The sequence below is a fragment of the Theobroma cacao genome, chromosome 8, assembly GCF_000208745.1.
Source record: "Theobroma cacao cultivar B97-61/B2 chromosome 8, Criollo_cocoa_genome_V2, whole genome shotgun sequence".
Lineage (NCBI taxonomy): Eukaryota > Viridiplantae > Streptophyta > Magnoliopsida > Malvales > Malvaceae > Theobroma > Theobroma cacao.
Window position 1 is genome coordinate 8,167,850 of NC_030857.1, and position 21,440 is coordinate 8,189,289.

The window sequence follows — 21,440 nt, forward strand, 5'->3', positions numbered from 1 at the left end:
CAACTTTCTCTCTCTAAACCCATATGACCAGAATTGAAATCATCCTCAAATCACATGATTCAACCATGGAAAATGATGGGAAATGCATGGGAAAGGTAAAGCACAAGACAAATTTAAGAAATGTTACCTTTTTTTCACTTGATTTTTGAATTTTCACCAATTTTCCCTTTAAATTTCTTGGCTAGGGTTTTATTTTCTCCTTTCTCTCTCTTGTTTCTTGCTTGGCCGAATGTTGAAGAAGAAGAATGGGTTATGGGCTGATTTTTTTATGCCTTTTTATTAGTTTAATGAAATAATATTCTTTTTATTCATATTTTGAATATTTTATTAATTCATTTTTTTTTCTAGCCATCCACTTGTCCTACTTTTTCCACCACTCATTCCCTTTGACTTATCCAAGTCTTAAGTGAAATTTTCAGATTTTTTCAAAGTTTTGGTGGAGCAAATTTTTCAAAATTACACTTTTGCCTCCGAACTTTTTAAAAGTTACATTTTTACCCCAAAAATTTAAAATTTGCCATAATGCATAATTTTCAGTCCTAATACTCATTTCACACTCCAAATAATTAAATTTGATCAAAATCCTTTCAAAAATTAAATTTTGGATTTCGAGTGGTAAAATTACCATTTTGCCCCTAACTCATATTATACTCAAACACGTCAAATGGGGCTAAGAAAATCTTTTTTAAAAATTCCCATTTTGTCCTTAAATTGCAAAATGACCATTTTACCCCTAATTGATCAATTTTTCGGATTGACTCCAAATCGGACCTCGAACTCCGAATTACCATTTTGAGTCATCCTTGGATTGTGACAATCTCAATTTCATCTTTAAGATCTTGATTTTATCTTGTTCGATGTTTAATTGACTTAACTGTACTTCTAGAGGCAATATCGTCTTTTGTCAATTTCTCGGGCTTTCTCAATATACAAACATTCTATCGAGTATGTCAATGACACCATAATTACTTTATAGAGCAGGGTTTGACAAAACTATTTTCAACGATCAAAAACTGTCTAACACACTTCAGAGCTGTTTTTCAAGTATAAAAGAGGGTTCCAACGGCTAAAAATGCATGAAAGGCTTCCAAGAATACAAAAAAGCTGAAAAACCAAAAAATATTCACTGCTCATTTTACTACACTCAACTCCTATCCTTGTAATTGTGATCTGCAGTTCACTTGTACCACTTAATCAACCATGTGATCATAGGTACACTCTTATTACTTCTCTCTTTGTATTCTTAAAATGAGTGAGTCACTCTAAGGGATTGATTCAAGTTAGGATTACTTGATTGAGTATAGGTTCTAACTTAGCATTGAAAAGTTAGGTGTTGGATTTTAGTTGATCCCAGTAAAAACTATTGTGAAAGGTTTTGGCTGAGCCTGGTAAAAGCTATTGTAAAGCTTGGTGAAAGCTTGTGAATTTCACCATTCATAGTGGGTTAGTTTGGAAAATCCTTAGTTGAATAATCAAGGTAGTGGATGTAGGTCTTGGACCGAACCACTCTAAATTTCTGCACATTATCTACTCTATTTTTATTTTCATTGCTTTTCAAATTAGTTCCTCATCTTGCCAAGAGCCAAAAAGTGCTATTCACCCCCCTTCTAGCACATTTACTTGGGACCACCATGCACCTTAAATACACTCATATCCTTTGAACTTTTCTTACTAGACCATTGATCTCTCTAGAGTAATCCTTACCAAAAAGAAAAATCTTTAAGCATTTTGAGCATTTTGGAGTGGTTTTTGATATACAATGGAAAACCTTTGAGCGTTTCGAGCATGTTAAGCATTTTGGAGTGGTTTTGATGCATGAAGAAAAACCTTTGAGCATTTCGAGCATTCTTCGCCAAGTAGGCATATTCGTTGATTATATTGTTAAATGGAATATGGTATGTTGTTTGAAATTGTTGATTTTGTAAAATGAAATTTAGTAGTTTTGGTGGTTTTTAAGCATTATGTAACAGGCTTTTGGGCATTGCGTGACTAGTTTTTAGGCATTGTGTGACTTAGGATTGCCTAAAAATCAGTCACGTAATGCCTACAACTTAGTCATGCAATGTCTAAAAACTAGTCATGCAATGCCTAAAATTTAAAAATGCAATGATTAAGTCACGCATTGTTTAAAAACCAGTCTTTCAATACCTAAAAACTAGTGACACAATATCTAAAATCTGGTAATTCAATACCTAATAATTAATTGATTTGCTTGCTCGCAGTCAGGTTTAAGTTGCCAAAGTCATATAGTGTTCTAATTTACAAATATGTCTAATCAATTTCAACCCCTTAACTTTGGGGTTTTATGAATATAAACCAATAAATCCAGGAACCTAAAATATATATCTTGATGTCATCTCTGCTATTTGGGATAGTGAGAAAGAGCTGGATGGCTGGATAAACAATATTTGGTGAGAAAGAGAAATTGAGATTTAATTTTGAAATCTTTATCTTGATGGCAGGATAGAGAAAATCGAAATTATTTTAATTTGTCGAAAATTGTTTAAAGGGCATTGTTGTCAAGTCATGCCAAAAATTGGTTAAAAATAGTTAAAATTATAATAAATGATAATTTTGAATTGAACTTATGAAAAAGGTTATTTCTCACAATCCTCTTTTTTTATCAACGTAAACTACTAATTTTTTAATAATGCAAAAATATTCAATAAAAATTAAAATTATCTTCATATTATAAGCCTCATGCCTGAATAAAATCGAAATTTGTTTCTCCATGAGTAGCTAGCTATATCCGGCGTTGATAATTGGATGAACATAAATCATAATTTTTGTCCTTTTCAGATAAACCAAGTCTTTGTTATATGTGCAACACTGCTCATAAATGATTTAACGTATAAATATTTAAATTTTACATTAAAATTTTATTTATTATAATAAAAATAATACTACAATATATAGTAATAATAAAAGATACAGTAAAATTTTTATAAATTAATAATCTCAATTAAATAATATTTTTGACCAGTCTTGACTCGGGACCAATGTGGTAAATTAATAATTTATTAAATTTATAAGGTAATATATTTAAAAAAAACATAGGTCCCACTTGATATATAAATTAATAATTTATTAATTAAAATAATATTTATCATTTTANGTTAAAATTTTATATAATTAATACTCGATAAATTAATAACTTTGATTAAATAATATTTTTGGCCAGTTTCGATTTGAGACCAATGTGGTAAATTAATAATTTATTAAATTTATAAGGTAATATATTTAAAAAAAACATAGGTCCCACTTGATATATAAATTAATAATCTGTTTATACATCAAAATTATATATGCATGATTCAATTTTGAGTCTTTTGTAAAATATGACTCCAATGTTATTTGATTCTTTTTGAAATTGATGTCTACTTGGATTGCATCTCTAACTTTCTTAGTGCATTAAGAAGCTTTGATGTAGTGTTCTTGTATTGTAAGAGCAAATTATGTAATGTGATTGTTGCTTTGATTGCATCTTTGCATGAGACAAGCTCTAGTATAGAACTAGCGTCTTCAACTTCATCTTTTTTGTCATTTCTCATAACATTCTCAATAATTTGCTCATCAAGAATAATGATAATTCATAATTCAGTAATTAGGTAATATTCGTATAATTACAATGCACCAAAGTATTTGTAAGCCTACTAATGTGAGTATCCTCCTCATGCTAATTATGTCACATCTCATCTTATCACTTCATATCTATTTTCTAATCAATTATTAACATCTCATAGAGCATTCATTTCTTCCCTTACCCATATAAATGAGGCCCAAACCTATGCACAAGCTGTTAAGCGTTACCATTCGAAACTTGCCATGGATTATGAATTAAAAGCTTTAGAAGACAATGACACATGGAGTGTAGTTTCCCTACCTTCTGGATCTCACTCTATAGGTTGTAAGTGGGTCTAGAAAGTAAAAATGAATGTTAATTGGTCAATTGAAAGGTACAAGGCAAGATTAGTGACTAAGGGTTATAACTAAAAAGAGCTGTGGCGTGTTAAAATGCGAGCATTGCTAACGCAATAAGGACTGTTGAAGGTACTGAAGGGAAAAGAGCATCTTCCCTCGAATTTATCTGATGGTGAGAAAGATGACCTTATGAAAAAAGTAAATAGTGCTATTCTCTTACCTTTGTCTAATGAGATGCTAAAAGAAGTCACGGATGAAGAACCTGCTACTACAGTGTGGCTTAAACTCGAAAGTATTTATATGACCAAATCCCTGACGAATCGGCTTTATATGAAGCAACGATTGTATACTCTCAAGATTAGCAAAGGTACATCTTTTAATACCCACGTTGATGAATTTAATAGAGTTATTCTTGATTTAAAGAATATCGGTGTTAAAATTGAGGACTAGCCCTAATCCTTCTATGTCCTTTGCCTCTATCGAATAAAAACTTCATGGATACTATGTTATATGGCCAAGACACTCTCACTTTCGAGGATGTAAGGGCATCTTTAAATTCCAACGAATTCAAGAAGAAAGTTGGAGGTATATGGAATAAAAATCAATCAAAAGGCCTGATTTTGAATAGAGGAGAAGATAGAGAGAAAGGTATAGACAGAAAGGTAAATTTAGAGCAAAAGGAAAAACTTGCTGAAATTATGGTCAGAAAGGGCACTTCCATCAAGACTATACCAAATTCAAGGATGATGAAAAGATCAACAAATCTGAGAATACTGCAAATGTGGTTGGAGAAGACTTTGATACTTTTGAGAAAACTGATAATGTTCTCGCAATTACCAACGGTGATGGATACATGGATCCTGGATTCGACTCATTACTTTCATATATGTCCTAGGCGTGATTAGTTTACAACTTATCAATTTGTTAATATAGGCACTGTACAATTAGGAGATGATTTCTCTTTCTCGGTTGTTGGGATTGGCACAATTCGAATCAAAATATTTGATAGTATGGTAAGAACATTTGAGGTGAAACATGTCCTTGACATGAAAAACAATTTGATATCCTTAAGTTTGTTAGATAAGAAAGGCTACAAATATAGTGTCCAAGATGGTGTCTTGAATGTATCTAAAGGAGTCTTAACTATCATGAATGGTAAGTTATCCGATGACCTTTTCATCTAGTGGGAAACACGGTCATTGAAACTATTTTTGTGGTCTCATCCAATTATCCTAAAGATGATTTAACACATTTATGGCATATGAAATTGAGTCATATAAGTGAGAGAAAGATTAGAAAACTGAGTAAGCGTAGTTTGTTGTGTAGTCAAAAGACTGGAAAGCTAGATTTTTGCAAGCAACATATAGTGAAATTTAGCACTACAACTCATCAAACCAAGAGTACAGTTGTCACGACCCAAATTTCGGGCCATGACCGGCGCATGGGCCCAATGGACGTAGCCCACTAAGCCCAAGCAAGCTTATTTACATGACCTGTTCATTATTCCATCAAAGTCATTAAAGTCACATTTCATAATTTTGAATCAAAATAATGCGAACCATTGCCAACTCGTAGTGGAATTACCAATCAAATATACATGTATTGTCTAAAACATATGTCTTAATAATTTACATGGGTTTTGTCTATACACAACAAAAGAGTACTCGACTTCCAACAGAGAGACTCGGGTGAAAGTATAGCTACTGAATGTCGAGACACCTACCAAGAGTCGAATCTACGAGGACACCTCGACCTAGTTACCGACTGCCTCCTGATCTGAAAACATGAAGTTGAAAACGGTGAGTACAAACTCAATGAGTGAACATAAGAATGAAACAAGCAACGTGAAGGAAAGTTTAAAGAAATCATGATGCATTTATTTCCAAAACAATGCAATTTAGTTTCATTCTTATAAAAAAAAAGCCCTCGTTAAACCCTTAAATGGTTAATCATTCAATAATGATGTATCCATACATAACAAAGAATTTGAAGAATGAAAGCTTTAGTGATATACAAGCAAGTCAATGAAATGACGGGTCCTCACTGTAGCGGAAAGGCATTCTTGCTGCAGCGTAGTGTGAGACCTCAATCTCTATAGGCTCGTAACTAGGCATAGATGCAATAACACGAGCTAGGGGTAGTTTCGTCATTTCCTTAGTAAGCCCCTAAAAGTAAGTTTTTAAACAATATTATGGCCCAAGTAGGCCTAAGGCATAAATGAATGATGAAATATGGGTAAAATGGTGAAGGAAATAAAAATAATGATGATTCCTGAGGTAGGGGCAAAATGGTCATTTTTCATCTCGGATCAAAATTTTAAGTTTTCGTAAACCTGAGTATTTTTAGACCTTGATGGACCTGGCCTCAGTGTCAAAAGAATAAAAAGATTGCACAAAGGATTGGAGAAGAATAAGCTAACTTGCTAGGGAATTTTCATAATTTAAGTGAAGTTGGATGAGCTTCAACTATAAATATCAAATTCTAGCAACTTCTTTTCACATTTCCAGTAGTTTCTTCTTCTCCTTCCTTTTTCTCTTTCACGTTTCTTCATCCTTCTTGGAAGCTTGATATAAAACCTACATAACTTCTCTCAAACTAGCTCTAATTTTCATGCTTTTGTGCACCCTTTCATAAAACCTATGTGCTTTTTCACTCTCTGACTTTAAAACCCTTGATAAGTCTTACTTCCATACTTTCTCTCACTAGCTAGGGGTTTTAGAGAAAGAAAGAGAGAGCTTCAATGATAGCTTGAAAGTTTTTGGAAAGAATTTCAATTACAAAGCTTCCAAGGTGAGTAGTGAATTAGAATTGATATTTAAGTGTTGAGAATGTCCAGTAATTAGATTTGTGAGTGTTTTATTGTTGAGGTTGTTCATTCACTTTGGAGTGATTAGGATAGTGAAAATAAATAGCCATTTAAATGATAATTGAAGGCTATCAAGAGATAGCTTTTAGAATTTATAAGTATGTGAATTGACATAATGGTGATGCTAATGTGATGATAGATTCTAACGAAGCCCCATCGCCCCATTTGGACAATTAGGGAAGTTAGAGTCGATAAAAGGTTTAACAAAATACCGGTGAGTGAACTTGCATTTCAAAATTATTTTGGGAATGTGAATGTATTTGCACAAAACCTTTGAATGATTTTATCCAACTTTTCTTAAAAAAATGGGTGCCTTGGGAACAAGCCTTTGATAAATTGTCTCTATATGTGACATGTGGCTGTTATGGATTCTTGTACTACTATATTATGTTGATATATATATATATATGTTGTACATTGATGGTTGATATTGTGTGATAATGATAACCGTGCGTGTGCACGATGTGGGGGGATGCACATGCCGGTGATGACGGGGGTGAGGGAGTTGGATGATGAAAGTGCCTGTGTGCACGATGTGAGGGGATGCACACGATGGCACTAATTGTGCACGATGTGGGGAGATACACACGATGACCCTAGCTATGTGCACTATGTGGGGGGATACACACGATGTGGGGGGATGCACATGAGCTGGGTGAGACAATGGTGGTATTGGTGTTTTTCTATGTATATATGTATATATATGTTTATGAAATAAAAGCTCATGAATATGGTATATGATTGTAATGCATATGAAAATTTCGCATGTTGAACTTTGGGAATTTTTAAGTGTTTCATGTTGATTTTGTCATTTCAGCAGAATGGCCTTTTTCTTGAAAGAATGGAAACTTTTCTTTGGTGCCCTATTTCTCGTTGTAGCTAGAAACTCTCGGGTTTGAGGGGTCTGCCTAACCTGGTTCTTGCTGCAGCGAGAACATTTCTGGAGCTTCTAGCTGCAGCAAGATTAAATCTCATTACAGCGAAAAACTTTCTGTTCAGTATGCTATCTTACTGGTTTTTGCCATATTTTTCCATTTCATTTACACCATAGTTAAGCACAGACTCCCAACATTTAGGGGATTATCTAATTAAGTTTGAAATGAGGAATTTTAGAGAGAAACCCTCAGCCAGTTGAGAAACCCTTGTCCAGTTAATAACTTGAGCTCAAATTTCGCTGCAGCGAGGATGCCTTTCCGTTGCAGCAAAGACCTGTCATTCGATTGACTTGCTTGTATATCACTAAAGCTTTCATTTATCAAATTCTTTGTTATGTATGGATACATCATTATCGAATGATTAACCATTTAAGGGTTTAACGAGGGGTTTTTTTTTTAATAAGAATGAAACTAAATTGCATTATTTTGGAAATAAATGCATCATGATTTCTTTAAACTTTCCTTCACGTTGCTTGTTCCCTTTTTATGTTCACTCACTAAGTTTGTACTAACTGTTTTCAACTTCATGTTTTCAAATCAGGAGGTAATTGGTAACTAGGTCGAGGTGTCCTCGTAGATTCGACTCTTGGTAGGTGTTTCGGCATTCAGTAGCTGTACTTTGGCCCGAGTCTCTCCTCTGAAAGTCAAGTACTCTTTTGTTGTGTATAGACAAACCTCATGTAAATTATTAAGACATATGTTTTAGACAATACATGTATATTTGATTGGTAATGCCACTACGAGTTAGCAATGGTTAGCATTATTTTGATTCGAAATTATGAAATGTGACTTTAATGACTTTGATGGAATAATGAACAGGTCATGTAAATAGTCTTTCTTGGACTTAGTGGGCTACGTCCATTGGGCCCATGTGCCGATCATGGCCCAAAATTTGGGTCATGACAGACTTGGTATAAAAGCCCTAGGTTTGTCTTAGGTTCTAGGACTTCCTTTTGTTGGTCCAGCGGAGTGTCGGGTCTTTATGTGGAAACTTCAGTTGTGAAGTGTGAATCACAGCACATTTTACAACCAAGGGACCGCATAGATTCCCTATCTTAGAAACCACATTTTCTTTATATATGATTATAGAAAGATGTGTTTAATAATAGGTGTTTGCTCTTGTCTAGGTAAGAATGTCGTATAAGACACGAGCTGCCTCAAGACAGATGGGAGAGCAAGATGCCCCTAATGAGATGATAGATATGCCACGTGCATCCACCTTTAGGGGCCGAGGTAGACATGGCAAGGCCACTAGACCAGAGAGGGCGGATATGCTTGTGAGTAGGCGAGAGGAAGGACAGTCTTTGAGTGATGTAAATAGACAACCAGCTGGGGGTATTACCATTGAGGATTTAGCAACAGGCCTACAAGGAGTCAACCAGGTTGTAGAGATGATGGCGACTCGTATGAATGATATACAGAGGATAGTGGAGGATAGACCTATAGTACAAGAATCCCCTTGCTCCCAAGGATAAGTCGACTGCCAACATCATGAGGTTGAGAGAGGTCATCTAAAGATTTCTCTTCTTGATTTTCTCAAGCTTAAGCCTCCATCATTTTTGGGGTTTGATGCATCGAAGAAGCCCCAGATTTTCTTAGATAAGATGGAGAAATTTTGTGAGGCCTTGAGGTGCTCTAGTACTAGATCAGTTGAGCTAGTCGCCTTCCGATTAGAGGACGTGGCGCATGAGTGGTATGGCTCCTTGCATAGAGGTAGGCCGGTGGATGCAGCACTGTTGACTTGGAAGGAATTCAGTACAGCCTGTTTAAATTGATTCTCACCACTCAGTGTACGTAATGCCAGAGCTAGGGAGTTTGAGGCTTGGGTATAGACCTCGAGTATGACGGTGTCAGAATACTACATCAAATTCACGTAGCTGGCTCTGTATGTGCCCTATCTAGTTTTTATTGAGGAGATGAAGATTCAGAGGTTTGTGGATGGGCTAGTGGAGCCATTGTTTAGGGCTGTGGCATCCTGAGATTTCAATACCTACTCCGCAGCAGTGGATTGCGCTCAACGGATTGAGATGAGGACTAATGAGAGTAGGGGTGCAAGGGATAGAGTAAAATAAGCCAAGATAGGGGGTTATCAAGGTCGTAGAGATTTCAGTAGTGGGATGTCATCTTCTAGCCGTCAGGGTCCACAAAGGGACACACGATTGCCCCAAAAAGGGGGTGACATCACTACTGTCAGTGCTGGGTCAGGGCAAAAAATTTTTAGTGGAGGAAGGCAGCAAGATTCTCAACAGGGTAGTCAAGATATCCACCCTTGTGATACTTGTGGGAGACGACATAGTGGACGATGCTTACGTACTGTGAGAGTTTGTTATAGGTGTGGTCAACTTGGACGTATTAGGAGGAATTATCCAACGACTTATCAATCACCAGACTCTACTTATGGCTCCACCCAGCCAGTTTCGTCTGCTCCTTCAGTTGCTGCCTCATCTGGTCGGGAGACTAGTGGATTAAGAGGTAGAGGTGCGGTTACTTCTTCTCAAGGTAGGCCTTCTGGGTTTGGACGTCAAAGTTTCACCGGTAAAGGTCAAGCAAAGGTGTTTGCTTTAACACCGTAGGAGGCCCAAACCTCCAATGCAGTGGTCTCAAGTACTCTTTCCGTTTGTAATATGAATGCTCGAGTCTTATTTGATCCTAGTGCTACCCACTATTTTATCTCTCCATGTTTTGCATCTCGTTTGGACAAAGATCATGTTAACAGTAAACTAAATCCATTCAGATTTGTGGGATCCTTTTCTGGTGGCATCAAAAGGTGAATCATTATACATGTGGACCTTTATTGTTGATTTTTCAAGAAAGGTGTGGACATATTTTATGAAGGCTATGAGTGAAGGTTAACCACCTTTTTGCTTCGGAAGGCATTGATCGAGAAGTAGACTAAAAAAAGGATTGAGAGCTTTCAAAGAAACAAAAGTTTGGAATTTTGCAAAGGTGAGTTTGGTCTGTTCTGCAAGAATGAGGAAATCGTTGGACATCGCACTATCGTCAAAACACCACTTCAAAACGATGTTGCAGAATGGATGAAGAGAACACTTCTAGAAAGAGCAAGATGCATGCTCTCTAATGTTGGCCTACCCAAAGTATTCTGGATAAAAGCTATCAACATGGCTTGCTACTTGGTAAATTGGTCTCCATCAACTGCAATTGAATTTAAGACTCCTGAGGAAGTTTGGTTTGGTAAGCCCGCTCATTACTTTATATTGAGAGTATTTAGTTGTCCTGTTTATGCTCTTGTGAGTGATGGTAAACTTGATTTGAGGACGACAGAGTGCATATTCCTAGGTTATGCATATAGGGTGAAAGGTTATTGGTTATGGTGTACTAATTGTAAGTTTTCCAAGTTTATGGTGAGTCGAGATGTTACCTTTGACAAGTCTGAATTACTTCATGGGATAAAGTTTAGAATTGCAAACACATCAGACTAGGAAGTTGGCAAGTAGGTGGAGCTTGAAATCAATGCTCCTGTGACAGTGCGGGATGATAGTGAAATCTAGAATGAGCTGCAAGAGGTACAAAAATTGGTATCTCAATGAAGCATTACTTATATCGATGGTGATTTTGATTCTTATGTTTTATTTGTGGAAGTAGAGATTGATAAGCCTTACTTTTATCATGAAACAATTACATATGCCGAGTCTTCTAAGAAGATTAAGTCTCCACATTGGGATCAAACATGGGAGCTTGTGAAAACACTTAAAGGTACTATTGATGTTGGCTTAGTGTGTGAAGGAGGTGCAAACAATAGTTGTAATGTGGTTAGCTTCTCAAATTCAAAATTTGCTAGTGATCTAGATAGTAGAAGATCTCAAGTGGGGTATGTGTTCACTCTCTCAAGGTCTGCAATCAGTTGGAAAGTAGTTCTTCAATCAACCGTTGCTTTGTCTACAACTGAAGCTGAATACATGGCTGTGACCGAGGCAGTGAATGAGGCTTTATGGCTTAAAGGCTTGGTTAGTGATCTTGGTTTTAGACAAGTACATATAGTTGTGTTTTGTGATAATAAAAGTGCTATACATTTGACTAAAAATTAGATGTTTCATGAGAGAACCAAACACATCCAAGTCAAGTGTAACTTTGTTCGAGAGATTGTTTCTAGATGTGAGATTGTAGTGAAGAAAATAGCTACAGATGACAATCTAGCAAATATGTTGACTAAGTCAGTTCTGGGATAAAGTTCAAGCATTGTTTGGACTTGATCGGTGTTCGTAGTGCTTGAGGCCCTTTGGGCTAGTGGCGGTGTCGACAGAGATTGGTTCGTAAGGTGGAGCTTGATGAATTCAAGCCTAAGGTGGAGATTTGTTAGGATAATCTGAATTATAGTATGATTAGGATTGTTTAATTCTAATTAAACTAGTATACCTTGTTAAAATAGTCTTTAAATCTAGTTAGACTAGAGTAACATATCCTAATTATATTAAGATAAGATTATTGTATTTGGCACTATAAAAGGACCCTATGGGGTTAAAGAATAATCATCACCTAGATTTAGAGAGAGTGATTTGGATGTACGTGAGATAAGAGTTGTGAGTTTGAGATTGTTCTTGTAATCTCCTAATTTTTTCTCTTAATGAATTTTTCTCTGTCGTTGTGCCCGTGAACGTAGGTCATCAAAAGACCCAACCATGTAAATTCTTGTATTCTTGTGGTTGTGCTTGATTTATTTTTTTCTTTATTCTATTGATTGGGTAAGATCTTGGATAACTCTTTAGAGATAATTTCACAATTTTCACAACATCTAGGATCTCAGTTCTGTGACTTTTGTGTGAATGAGATCATGATTTGATCTGATAGGAAACCTGTAACACACCATATAAACCAATTAACGATTTCTATCGACAATAATGGCTTCTACTTGCTGACTTGAAGCAAGGATCTTAGCATCATTCGTTTTTTAGTTTCACATGTAATTTTCTATATTCCCTGTCGTTTCCAGAAGAACTATTTTCAACTAAATTACTTCTCAACCACTGAGAAGACTATCTAAAGTTTCTTTTACAATTAAGTTTGGGTTGAAATTTCAGATTGAATAATGTGGAAACTTGTTCGAAAAAAGAAAAATCAGTATGACTACTGTTGAATTTCCACGCAATTACTGAAGGTATAGCGCGCTCCGGTTAAAAGAAAAAAAGCTTAGCCAGCTAGATAGGGCCAACATAAGACTGGAATTGATTGACACTCTGTTGTTGTCTTTCAATCATATCTTTTTCTTATCCAGTCATCCTTGTGCCCGCAGCACCCTTTCACACTTTAATTAGCAGCTTAAATCGGGTGATGAAGTTTCAAATCTTTACAAATTACACTCACACCGTATTTGGTAGGTGGGAGAAAAGAAAAACAGGAGGGGAAGAGAAAAAGTTGACTTTTTGGTCTCAATCATTGAATTTATTGATAATAAGAGAAAAAGTTGACTTTTTGGTCTCAATCATTGAATTTATTGATAATAATATGATCACGTAGGATCAGAATAGCACTCGAATATTTGAAACCGAAAAGGTTCAGTGACGGAAGTTTGCATACGTGCCTAAATAAACACCATACAACAACCTATAGAAGTGCTTAACCCCTCACCTGAAACAAATTATCACTTAAGAAAAGACAAACATAACCTCACAGCTCAAATAAAACAATAAGAACCAGGCCACTAAAATGGTCATAGGCGCACTGACCCAAGCCATTCAAGTGATAGAGGATATTTTTTAAGAGGACCAGCAATGTTCACCATAACCAATGGTGAGAAAAGAAATTTATCTTCCCCTGCCCTCAGTTATTGAATCAAGGGACGAAAAATGGAAGGTAAGGAGAAAAGCCAAACTAGATGTAAAGTTATAATCATAAAGAATTAGTTTAGATAATTTAGTGTTTTCCTTAAATTTTCCTTCCACTTTCAAAATATCAAGTTTTATATGTGCCAATTTAATGTGATCGAATTTCTTCTTTCCTCATCCTACTTTACTCCTAACAAATGAATAAAGTAATTATTCCTTCTTCGTTACTCCCTACCAACCTACTAAGCATATTGTTAATCCTTTCACATTGTGAAGCCACAATACATCCAATAGTAAGGATAGGCATCGCATTAACATGAGTAAAATATAGTATGGCACAATTACTCGCAACATTTCTTATTAGTCTGGAGTCGAGGGGAATTTAGTTGCTTCAAAATGAAAAATGGAAGTTTATCTGTATTAGAGAACAGGGTTCATCGATCCACAGAAAGAAATAAGAAGAAACCTCACTTAATGGTAAAGTTGGTAAATGATTTGCATCTTTTTCTTTTACCAGATAATTAAGACTAAATATCATGACTAAAACTTGTTAAAATTTAAGTGCTATACTTATTTGATTAAACATTAAAATTTGTTCAAATCATTATTATATCTTTTTCTATTTTTCGTAAACATGACATGTCATTGTTTTTTGTGGCAAGGTTTTATTCGTACTTGTTGAATTTTGAAGTGATTAGAATTTAAAATCTTATTTGAGTAGAATTTCTATTTGTATACAACATTTAGTATTTGTATAGTTTTAAATACTAATCTTACTCTACTTTAGACATTTGTATTATAAAAGTAGTAAGTTTCAGACCAGTAGTAGTATCTTTGGAAGCCCTAGAGAATGAACACTTTTTAACTTTGTCTTTTGTTATAAGTGGAGCTAGAAAGGATGTGACCGAGTGTTCTTGTAAATCTATTGAGAGGTCTTAGGGTTGATTTGGAAAACCATTAAGAGAGATTTCATTGTACTTTAATTTATCAATAGTAGAAGAATTTTTTCATTCGGTGGATGTAAGCAAAAATTAGAACCATATATTGTGCTTTTCTGTTTACTTGATTTCTCTGAATTTTTTTTATTAGTTTTTGGACAATTTTCATAATAACACTAAGCATCCTATAATTAAGCTTTTATTTGATATATCACTATCATCGTGGGTAATGGCACACATATTTGGACTAAAATGGTCACATGTACAACGACATAGGGGTGCTCCATTTTAAAATGCCAAAAAGAATTGTGTCGTGTAGATATTATAGTTTGTCCATTGTCAAAAGAACTTTTTGACACAAAAAATTTAGTATGGTCAAAGAATATTTTTCTTCAAGTTCATATGCAGAACTGGTATCACGTTATTAATCATTAAAGCAATAAAAGATATATTGGTCGGTGATAGGCTTGTTAACTATTTTCAAGTTTCAAAAGAGAATTTTAGATTTCATACCTACAATGGAGCAGCTGTAGAGAGTGGACTACTAAGCTAGAGAATATCCAGAAACATTTGAATAATTGTTTCCAATGCCATCTGAAATCCGACCACAGACCTAGGGCAATGTTGCATGAAGGAGGATTCTCAAGCAATAATTATAGATGTGAAACTCGTGAAAAAAATAACAATCAAGTGCAAATACATTACAAATGCACTCCAATAGCCTCTTCTTTCTGACAATAATAAACTCATAGAAAATATAAAAACACTCAAGTAGCCTCAATTAGTGATGGTGAGGGAAAAATGACAACACCAAACTAGGTCAAGCCAAATATTAGCTCATGTAGAATTCAAAATTTCCTTATCTGATGATGATTTTTAATATGGTGCAGAGCAAAAACCTCTAGCTTTTTCCTTCCTTTCCTAGTTTCTATTAGCAATATTCCATAAGAAAATGTTTAGCTATAAAGAAGAAGAAAATTCAGAATGCATCCATTTTAGATTATTATTACCAGTATGACTTTCGGTAAAGATCTATAGCTTTGCTTCCAAACAAAAGATACCAGCTTCTGAAATCTAAAGAGATGTGATCTTGTCACCTGACTTGGGCTTCTTTTAACTAGCACCTGCAGCTGCAAGTAAAAAAGGAAAATTTTAAATCTTGGAAACAAAGGAAATTAAAACTTCAATCCTACTAGGCCATTATTTTTATCCGAAAATTTCATTTAAGCAATTTTGACAAAGATTCTATCTAGCAGCTTAACACTTGGTAGCTTCTGGAACTAAGTCTATGGCCTGCAATTGGTAGATTCTAGAACCAAAATACAATTGCTGTCACAAACGTTACCATCAGGAGCTCCACATAAAACTTCATCTTGAATTTATGCCAACCCATCTATGCTCAATGTGTCAAAGTGTGACCCTATAGGAATTTTTCCACTGAAGTTGCTGGACAAGCTTAAAGTAGAGAGTGAATCCAACAGCTAATGTTGTTGAGATCTCTGCACTGAAATTGTTGAAACTAAAGTCTAACGACTCCAAGCTGCTCACGTTTCCGATGCATGGTGGGATCTAACCAAACAGGGCATAATGTGAAAGATTAAGAAGTCCCTTTAAAAGGTCTAATTGAGACGAAAAGGCTTCCTGACGAATTGTTGCAGGAGAGGTCTATGCTTATGCCACAATTATATCGAACCACCTCAAGATGTTGCAAACATCCTTTGGCCAAGAAGGTTATCATCTATTGGTCTGGTTATCAAACAACTTCAAAACATAGCTTTTCAATTGATTACCAATGAAGTTTATACCTCGCAGCTCTAGCTTGTTTATGTTTAAAAGATTGAAGCATTGAAGGAATTTGGTTCTAACTCGAGAACATGAAAGGTTTTTGAGGTCTCCAATGAATTGAGGGATCTTTCCTTGAATCTGTTACTTCCCAAATTAAGAACTATTAAGTTTTGAACAGTATGAACGATGTGAGGACAATAGCCATCGAAATTGTTGTCACTTATCAAGATAACTCTCCAATTCATTTGGAATTTCTCTGATGAAGTTGTTCCTTTTTAGGCTGTTGAATTATGGCTAGCTGTGCTGCATTTTGTGCACAACTTCAACCACTCAGACAATTTGTTAGCTTCAAGAGGTGATTTGTTCATTGCAAATTACATGTTTGATGAAATTCCCAGGTCATGGTTCTAGAATTTCGCATTTTCTGATGCAAGTTCAACTTGAGTGCTTATCTTGAGTTTGATGTAGTTTACAAGGTTGCTGTAGCCTATTTTGACCAATTTTTTTTTGTTTAGCTTCAGCTTTCGTATTTTTTGAGTTCTGCATTTCTTTCTGTTTTTTGGCGAACTTTGAGGTTCTTTTAGATTTTAGTGCGAATCTTTAAGTGGTAGTTTTGCAGTGGAAGCCAAGGAAAACATCTTATTTTTCTCTGCCTGTCCAGACACGATACCAAGGATAACACTAGTTTTCCCCTATCTGCCAACAAAAAAACCTAGGATAACACCTTATTCCATGGTACAAATTCTATCAAAATTTACTGTAACAGAAACTAAGTTTTTTTGGTTTTGCCTTCTGCCACTTCCCTTTAAGTAGCCTTGGGATGAATATTGTGAGCTACATTTAAAACTAACAATTTGTATCATAGCTGTTTAAGGGTCTTGAGGGATCTGTGAGTGAGTAAAAATTTAAAATTTGATAGAAAATAAGTGAAAGATTACTTGCCAGAAACTAGAAACATTTTAGTCATGTTATCTAACATATGTTTACTTCCTCTGCCACCAATCTTTACAAAAGAAAACTTTTAGGTGGCGTTTGGTACTTAAGATGTGCATCTGCATTCTTTATAATGTGTTTAATTAAATTACACTACAGTATTTATTTTAAAACAAAGCAATTCAATCATATTACAACCAATGAATGTAATAAGAGTGCATCCAAAAAATCAACACGATTACAACTTACTTTACAATGTTATGAAACTTGATTTGACATTTTTACTTTTTCTCAATCAATAAAATTTTAAAACTTAATTTTTATCATTTTAAAAAAATTTAAAAATTAGAAACATTATTAAATTTTTGAAAAAATATCTATAAATTTTGCAAAATATAAAAATATTTTTTAATTTTTCGAAATTCTAAAAAATTTTAGAAAAACTAAAAATAATTTTTAATTGTTAAAAAAAATTATATAACAATAAAAATTAGAAATGTTTTTTATTTTTAAGAAATTATAAAAGATTACAAAATCAATAAAATAAAAAGTATATTTAGAATTTTTTTTAAAAAATATAAGATATTCATTTTTATGCTCATAATTTAAAATGATAATAATTATTTCATCTCTATAATTTTTAATAAACTTTTAAAATAAAAGATATTTCTTTTTTACTTTCAATTTTTTTTTTAAAAAAAAATCTCTTTTGGTTTTTTATTTTTTTTTCTAAAAAAATATTATAATNGTTTATAATTTTTTAAAAATTTTAAAATAAAAGATATTTCTTTTTTACTTTCAATTTTTTTTTTAAAAAAAAATCTCTTTTGGTTTTTTATTTTTTTTTCTAAAAGAATTATTTCCATTTTTAATGTTTTAAGAATATTTCAAACTAACAATAATAACAATATATTTTTAAATTTTCAAAGTTGCTAACAAATAAAAAACTATTTTGTAATTAATATTAAAATGGATTTTCCCTATCTGATACTTGATTATTTGTTGGGAGAATGCTGGTTCTGTTTTATTATTGGTGTAAACCAGTTTTGGTGTTTTATTTTCTATTAATCTGTGAGGGAATTCACCTTTATGTTTTATGATTTTCTTATGGGAGTGTTTTATGATGGGTAAGTTCTGCACTTTGGTGTTTGCCAATTATCTTGACCATTTGATGTCCATTATTTACTTTCCAATTGATAATTGAAGCTCAACCAAAATGGGTGTATTATAGAATATTTTTTATTGAGATGTTTCAGTGTGTAGATAAATTTAGAAGTAAATTGGTGGGAGTAGGCAAGTTGTTTGAAACTACCTTCACTACAACATTTTTAACTTTTGGCTGCAAAAAAAATTGCAGTCATATGTGAAAAATATGCAGCCTTAGGTAAAGGCTGCACTTAGAAAAAGTGCAGCCTTAGCCAATGTATGGAAAAGTATGGCTGCACTTGTTTATAAGATTCAACAGTAAAATTAAAGTGCAGCTGTATGCTATATGACTGCAATCTTAAATCATATGGTAGCATATAAAATGTGCAGCTAAAAAGTATAAAACAGAGACACATATAACCTTTTAATATGTGATAGAAAGACATGCTCACAAATCATAAAATCAAATTGCAGAACTAATGCCTCAAAAATCAAATGCTTTAAAAATCATTTTCAAAGGTCTTTACAATGTTTACAGTATGGGGTTTCCTCAACTAATTTTAGTCATCTCTCTGTTTCTCTCTTTTTCTCTCTAATTTCTCTCTATACATATTTGTTTGTCCATTCTCTAATCTAACAAAACCAGTTGACATTGTAGTTCCCAGCCTTCCTTACTTGCAAAGATTAAGTTGCAAGATAAAATTCATTTGCAACCAGTTGACATTATAGTTCCCAGCCTTCCTTACCTGCAAAGATTAAGTTGCAAGATAAAATTCATTTGCAAGTAGTTCATATAATAGGTAATATTTTTTCTAAAAAGCATAATTATATTAATCCATCACCAATGGTTGCCATGGCAAGTCTTTTGTCTTATTAGCCTAAGACTTTAATGGCATAAAAATTGGTGTGGTAACAGAGCTATACAATTACAATAAAATCTCTATGAAGTGGCTAAGTACACCAAGGACAAGATGAAAAGGAAGACTGAAAACAGTAGGAGCCAAAAGCAAGGTAATAAAGAAATGCTCCTGTCACAAAAGTAAAATCAGAGCCAAACCAACATACCTCAGAACCTTGCTGCATTTCACTAATAGAAACTGCCACTAGAAAATTAAAAAGAGACCCCTAGGATCTAGCAAAAAAAGAAGCTCCCAGCAGAGAACAATATATCAGAAAACCATGATATGGATCCAGTAGAAAACAATATATTAGAAAACCATAATAGGGATCCGGCAGAGAACAATACACCAGAAAACCATGATAGGGATCCAACAGAGAACAACACATCAAAGAAACATGGTAGGGATCCAGCAGAGAACAGTTCCAATGATAATGCTAGAACAAAATCATCTTTAAAGTAATTACATAAATTAGCATTAAATGATTTACAGGATTCATCAACAGCAGCATTTGGAATTAATTCTTCCAAGTATCTTGTTAGGCTCATTTGTTTGAAGTTGTGCCTTTATTCTTTAAAGAGAAATTGAGGAACATTAACTTCCACCATCTAAGAAAAGTAAAAATGACATCACAAATCATAAATTTTAAATTATATTACAAATTAAAACCTCAAAATTGTAAAAACTCTTAAAGTGATTGTAACTTACTAACCTTACAAAATTGATTTAAAGATATATTATCAAATATTTGGTTTTTGATTGTTTGTTCCATTTCTTGACAATCGATCAATGATGATTCATTAAGCTGCAAATTATTATAAGTAAAGAAACTTGGGAATCGAAAGAAAATAAAAAAAATTGCAATAAATGATACCATTTGTGAAGAAGTTGATGGCTGGTCATTTATGGTTGAAGTTATTGGCCTAGGAAACCTCATTTGTAATTGTGAGATCAACAAGTTAATTTGCTACAAATTTTCTGATTTGATCGCTAGAACTTGATCTGTCATCTCAATCTTGATAGATTGTACTTGTTGCTCCAACATCTTTTGCATCTCCTCCTCTAATTTATCTTTCACTTCTTTCATCTCATCCATAGCAACTCTTCTAGCATTTTCAACCATTTTTTGGGCATCCATGGAATCAAATGAAGGTGGTTTTTTCTTTAGATCTGAAGCAGTCACACCTATTCCGTAAAGAGACACATGGCCAGCTTTGTTGTGCCCCATTACATCAGCAAAGATTTCATTTTGACCTTCAAGATCCTCAGGATTCTCTAAATTTTGAGATATTTACTGCTTATATTCAAACTGAAATTAAACATAAATAATTATAATTAAATTATTCATGTTTATATGATCTTTCTACATCATATCAATATAAAGTTTGTAGGCATACCAAAATTCTCATGCTTTCCTCATCCAATTCTCCATTCTTGTGTTTATGTGTCAAAAGAAACATATCAGATTGGGATATTTCCTCTACGTTTCCCCTATTAACTTTCTGTATTAATAAAAAATAAAATAAATTACTAACAAAATAACTTACAAGTTAACAACATCATAAATAAAAAATACTTGGTATAATGGAAGAGAAAGGGAAAGATGTAAGGGAAAATAAAATAAAATAAAATCAAATTCTAATTTAAAAATAAATCAGAATAAATTTAATAAATTTCATCAAATTCTGATTTAAACTGAAACACGGTTCGATGAGCTAATCATCTATATAAAGCACTTCAGGATTGAAATTGATGTACATATAAGATTTGATATCAAATAGACATAACTACTAAACTGATAAGGCATGGATTGGCATCAAGTCCAAGACATAGCTATTAGACTCTTAAGAATTCAACAACCAAGAGATGGAACTAAGTGTAACTGGAATTTTTAAAAAAAACCACTTAAGTTCTCATTACATTGTTGAACAAGTAAAACTAAGTGTTTAAGGTTCAAAATTATGGATTTGGAGATATAACAGAAAGAACTGGCAACATTTCAGAAAAATAGACAGAAAAGTTACAAGATCAACAAATAAGCAACAATCATTTCCATAAGCTTAATAAAGAATTTGGTAGGAAGCAGCCCACTGATAAATATGCAAAATAAGTACTAATTGCATTACCAAGTAGAAGAAAATTGTTTTAAATTAAGTAGCCAAGCAAATGGCTTGAATAAATTCAGAATGGAATAATTATGTTCCCATGCCCCTGTGAAAAAAGAAGTTCGCAAAAGA

At 33.7% G+C, this 21,440-nt stretch overlaps 1 long non-coding RNA gene across 2 annotated transcripts; it reads right to left on the bottom strand.

Moving 5' to 3' along the window:
• On the bottom strand, window positions 5,537–16,862 carry LOC18592494. Of its 2 annotated transcripts, XR_001928988.1 has the most exons (3): window positions 15,451–16,862; window positions 14,954–15,053; window positions 5,537–5,697 (listed from the first exon to the last, which is right to left on the bottom strand). It is a non-coding gene; the product is annotated as an uncharacterized LOC18592494 (long non-coding RNA). The 2 variants fall into 2 exon arrangements; XR_001928987.1 differs by lacking the exon at window positions 5,537–5,697 and having other exon boundaries at window positions 14,926–15,053; window positions 15,451–16,853.